We start from the raw sequence: 6,000 nt of genomic DNA on the forward strand, positions 1-6,000 counted from the left end.
ATTATCTCCTTGTTCATTTATAGAGTCGGGAACCTTGGCAGGTTCAAAACAGGAAAGCAGGGGTTACTAAGCAACATACCTATCAGAGAGCTACAAGTTTACAGTCCCTGGGCACAGATACTAGAGAAACGTAGCAAGGGCTGGAAATGTTTTTGGCTACCAAGGTTGTGTTTCTATAAAAGTTAATTGACATTTGAGGGGCACCTAGGTGGCTCAGTTGATTAAGCGTCTGCCTTCAACTTAGGTCATGATCTCAGGGTCCTGGGATGGAGCCCTGTGGGGAGCGGGCTCCCTGCTCAGCGGGGAGTCTGCTTCTCTCTCTCCTTCTGACCCTCCCCCTTCCACCCTGCTCATGCTCACATGCTATCTCTTTCTTTCTCTCAAATAAATAGTCTCTAAAAAAAAGTTAGTTGACATTTGACAAAATGGCAAAAATAGCACATAACTCAGTCTTACAAATACGCCAAAAATAAAACAACTAGGCAGCACAAATATTTTATTTGCAGGTTTTTGCTGATCATTGATGAAATGTCTACTTTCTCATCCCATGACATCGGGGTCAAATCAACTCACTGACCAGTCACGGCAGATGTCCATAATATCAAGTTAAGGAGTAGAGTTCCTAAAAGCAGTATATGGGGGTCTCCCACTGAAATAAAAATGTACCTCCATACACCAATACACAGTTGCTGACTTGTTAGTCTTTGTTGGTTTCTATAAAAACTACTTGATCTCTAGGAACTCGGTGAAATTCAAGGGTCTGGATCAGAAAGTGCATAGAACATTCTTAAAAGTCAAAAGAAGTTGAGTAGCTATTTGCTTATAGACCAACTCATCCATCTAGAGATTGATCTCTGCCAAATTCTTTGTGATTCTGTTACTCTGTTATTTATGAGGAGCTGTGGCATCGTGTTTCAGAAATTACCAGCCAGTCAGCACTGATGGGTATGTATTTTTCTTGCTCACTCAGTGGCAAGACACATATATAATAAATTTTTAGGAACTTTATCTCTTTCAGTTAGAGTCCAAGTAATTGCTGACTCAATGATTTGCCACAAAACCTATTCCTGGAGCAAAGGGAGGACCACCCTCTACAGAAAACAGGTATTCTAATACTTCAGCATTTCCAGCAAGAACAAAGAGGTATCAATGAGAAGCAAAACAGGAAACTACGTTCCACAACTGAGAAATTTCTAAATATTTTATACCATTCTACATTTGTTCCCAACGAAAGATAGCAACAGATTAATTGCCCACATGCCATTTGATAAAAACATTTTTTTAAACAAACTTATTTTACTTTTATGTCTTCATATAGGAGTTATTAACCATCTGCCTTTGTATTATTTAAACATCATACAAATAAACAGTATTTACAACCAGAAAGCAATGATTCATAGAATTGTACACTTATTCCACAATAATTCTTCTTTGCCACTTTAATAAGGGCCTAAAGTTACCATCATTTCAACTCTTTTTAAAATTCATTACCCACAATATTAAGAAAAGCAGATAAAAATACAGTATTTCACTATAAATAAAGAAGATCTTAAAGAGATTTTTTTTCAAAAAAACTAGCAGCATCCATTACCGCCTTTTGAGGAAGCAGTTACGAGGGAAAGATGACAATGGAAATCACAGCTGACACTGTTGAGCGAAACAAGGGTGACACGAACGACTAGCAGTTGCCAGTTCCACTAACCAAGGTCTCGCACAAGCAGTATCCTCTCACAGAACAACAGAATGTGGATAAACAAATTAACATTTCCCTTCTCTACTTCTTCAAAACAGAGATGAGGATGCCTCCAGAATCAGACACTACATCATATAAGAGAAATAGAGAGTTCTTCCCTCTGTAGGCAGGGAAGAGAGGAAAAGAGGAGTCAGCGGGGGTGGAGAGATGGGCTTAGGATCTCCTGAACAGAGTATGTTTTGACCCAAATTTATTATAAGATTAGAGAAACACCGTAAACAACAGAAGTCAGAATAAACCAGCCGAAGAAAAGTCTGCACTGAGAACAAACTCTGATGTATACTGTAAACCAGAGATGAGAAAGCAACAGAGGGAGAGAACTCTGGGGGGCTGCTGAGCGCCCCTTGAGTCTTCAGCCGAGGAGTGAACAAGGCAGGTGTGTGAACCAACTACCAGGGCCAGGAAAGAATCACTGTCAGGACAGGAGGTGACAGTGCCTAGCACCCACACAAGGCTAGGAGTAGTGCCTATTCACAACAACTAGAATGGAAAACCTCACGATTTTCAGGTTTTCATTAAGCACACCAACGATGTTTTATCAGTTGTGGGGACTGATCAGCCCTAGAATGAGCTTGTTCCATTGGGATCCAACAAATTTTAAAAGCCAAAACGGAAAGGGTCAAACTGGTTGCAAGTAACTTAACTGTGTCTCAGTAAAAAAAGGGCTCAAGACTATTTATACAAACAAAAAATCCAGCCCCAACAAATTAGAATTCACAATGTGTCTGGCATTCAATAGAAAATTGCCACGCCTATAAGGAAGCTGGAAAATACAAACCCACCATTAGGGGAAAAAAAAACTCATCAAGTGAGACTTACCCAGAACTGACACAGAATGAGTAGACGAGGACTTTAAAAAGATACTATAACCATTTTCTATATGTTCAAAATGTTAAGCAAAGACATGGAAGACATAAAAAAGATGCAAATCAAACTTCTTAAGTTGAAAATTATGATGTATAATATGAGAATGTATTAGGTGGGATTAACAGGTTAGATACTGGAGAATAAAAAAACAGTGAACTTGAAAAAGAGAATTAGAAAAAGGTGAATAGAAGCTTGATGAGCTAGGGTAAAAACCTGAAGTATGCCATTGTGTGTAACTCGAATCCTCAAAGGAAGAAAAGAGTAACAAAAAAATATTTGAACAAATGATGGCTTACAATTTTCTTTTTTTTTTAAATATTTTATTTATTTATTTGAGAGAGAGAGAGAGCATGAGAGGAGAGAGGGCCAGAGGGAGAAGCAGACTCCCCGCTGAGCGGGGAGCCTGATGTGGGACTCAATCCCGGGACTCCAGGATCATGACCTGAGCCGAAGGCAGTCGCTTAACCAACTGAGCCACCCTGGCGCCCGATGGCTTACAATTTTCTAAATTTGATAAAAATTATAAACTCACGAATCTAATACCATGAACCCCATACACACACACACAAACACACACACACAAAATGAAGAAAAACTACATTAAGCCACACAGTAGTTCAAAACTAGTAACGAAGAAAACCCTAAAAGCAGAGAAAGAATGTACAGAGGAACAATGATGACAGGAGATATCTCAGTGGAAAATGAGCAAATAAGAACACAGTGAAGCAACATCTTCAAAATAGTAAAAGAGAAAAGGCAAATGATACCAAGTGTTGGCAAGGAAACTGCAATCCTTGTACATTGCTGGTAGGAATGCCAAATGGTGCAGTCATTTGGGAAAAAGGTTGCAAGTTCTTCAAAAACTTAAACATAAAGTTTCCATATGACCTAGTAATCCCACTCCTAGGCATATATCCAAGAGAAACGAAAACATATGTCCACATAAAAACTTGTGCATAAATGTTCATAGCAGCATTATTCACAATAGCCCCAAACAGAAACAACCCAATAGTCAACCACCTGAAGAACAGATGAACAAAATGTGATGTATCCATACAAAAGAAAATGATTTGTCTGTAAAAAGAAATCAAGCACTGACCTATGCTACAACATGGGTGAACCCTGAAAACAAAGAAGCCAGATACAAAAAGTTACGTATTGTATGATTCCATTTATATGAAATGTCTAGAATAGGTGAATCCCTAGACAGAAAGTATATTAATCGTTGTCAGAGGCCGAGGAAAGGTGGGCATGGGGAGTACAGCTATTGAGTTTTACATTTCTTTTTTGAAGTGATGAAAATGTTCTGGAAGTAAGATAGTGTTAATGGATGTATAATTCTAAAAACCTCCAAACTGTACACTTTAAAAGAGTGAGCTTTGGGGTGCCTGGGTGGTTGAGCATCCAACTCTTGATTTTAGCTCAGGTCATGAGCTCAGGGTTGTGGGATTGAGCCCTGCATTGGGCTCTGCACTGAGCGTGGAGCCTGCTTGAGGTTCTCTCTCCCTCACTCTCTGCCCCTCCGGCCCCCCACTCAAGTGCTCTATGTCAACAAAGCTGTCAAAAAAAGTGACAGAAATATTGTGGAAGATACCTCAAAGGTGAGAGAGTGTGGGTGCCTGGGTGGCTCAGTTGGTTAAGCAACTGCCTTCGGCTCAGGTCATGATCCTGGAGTCCCAGGATCGAGTCCCACATCAGGCTCCCTGCTCAGCAGGGAGTCTGCTTCTCCCTCTGACCCTCTTCCCTCTCATGCTCTCTATCTCTTATTCTCTCTCTCTCTCAAATAAATAATCTTTTAAAAAAAAAGGTGAGTGTTGCAAATGATATGCTATGTACAAATATTATGCTTAAAAAATAAACTGTAAACAAATTTTTAAAAATGTAAATGGCCAAAATAAAAAGTAGAGACTACAATACTGGAAGAAGACCCAACCATATGCTGCCTCCAAGGTTGGAAAAGATACACTATACTAACACTAATCCAAAGAAAGCAGAAGTGGTTATACTACTACCAGAAAAAACAGATTTCAGAGCAAAGAGCATTACCAGGGACAATAATGTTATTTCATAATGATAAAGAGATGAATTTTTAAAGAAGATATAATAATCCTAAACATTTATCTACCTAATAACAGCTTCAAAATATTTAAAGCAAAAATTTTAGAATTACAGGGAGAAATAGACTAATCCACAATACTGTTGAGGATTTTAATATCTCTCTGCAGTGGACAGAATTCTAAGTGAATCCCCAAGGTTCTCACCCCCTGCTACACATGCCCTGTATAATCCCTGGCAGAGACTTGTAAATAAAGTGGAATTTCACTCCCATGATTATGTTATACAGCAATAGTGATGAGATTTTAGAGATGTAATTAAGATCATTTATCAATTAACTTTGAGTTTATTAGAGCAGAGAGTATCCTGGGTGGGTCTGACCTAATCAGAGTCTAGAGACTAGAGATGGAAGTCAGAGACCTCAACCCTATTGGACTTAAAAAAACAGGCTACCACGAGCTCTACAGCTGCAAGGAAGTGAATTTTGCCAACGACCACATGAGTTTGGAACAGGTCCCCAAGCCTCAGATGATGCCACACCTGCAGCCGACACTTTGATGACTGTCTCCTGAGACCCTGAGCAAAGAATCCAGCTAAGCTACCCCCAGATTCCTGACTCACGAAAACTGTGAGCTAATAAATGCATGCTGCCTTAAGCCCAAATGGTGGTAATTTGTTATGCAGCACTACAAAACGAATGTGACCTCTCTCAGTAAGTAAAGAAGATACAGATGAAAAATCAGTAAGAATATAGAAGGTTTACTATTGGGTTAACTAATCAGAATTTAAATAAAAACTTGGGGAAAAAAGATTATAGAAGGTTTGAACAACACTATTAACCAACTTGACCTAACTGACATTTACATAACACCCGACCATACAATAAGCAGAATATGCATTTTTTAAAATTTTTTATTGTTATGTTAATCACCATACATCATTAGTTTTTAATGTAGTGTTCCATGATTCATTGTTTGTGCATAACACCCAGTGCTCCACGCGGAATGTGCCCTCTTTAATACCCATCACCAGGCTAACCCATCCCCCCACCCCCCTCCCCTCTAGAACCCTCAGTTTGTTTTTCAGAGTCCATCATCTCTCATGGTTCATCTCCCCCTCCAATTTCCCCCCCTTCATTCTTCCCCTCCTGCTATCTTCTTCTTCTTCTTTTTTTTTTTCTTAACATATATTGCATTATTTGTTTCAGAAGTACAGATCTGTGATTCAACAGTCTTGGACAAGCAGAATAGGCATCTTAACTGTGCAAGGAATATTTACCAACATAGACCATATATTAGGCCATAATACAAATCTCAATAAGTATC

This window comes from Eumetopias jubatus, unplaced genomic scaffold, assembly GCF_037043125.1.
Source record: "Eumetopias jubatus isolate StellerSeaLion01/CBP00866 unplaced genomic scaffold, mEumJub1_p1.0 scaffold_15, whole genome shotgun sequence".
In the NCBI taxonomy this organism is placed as follows: Eukaryota; Metazoa; Chordata; class Mammalia; order Carnivora; family Otariidae; genus Eumetopias; species Eumetopias jubatus.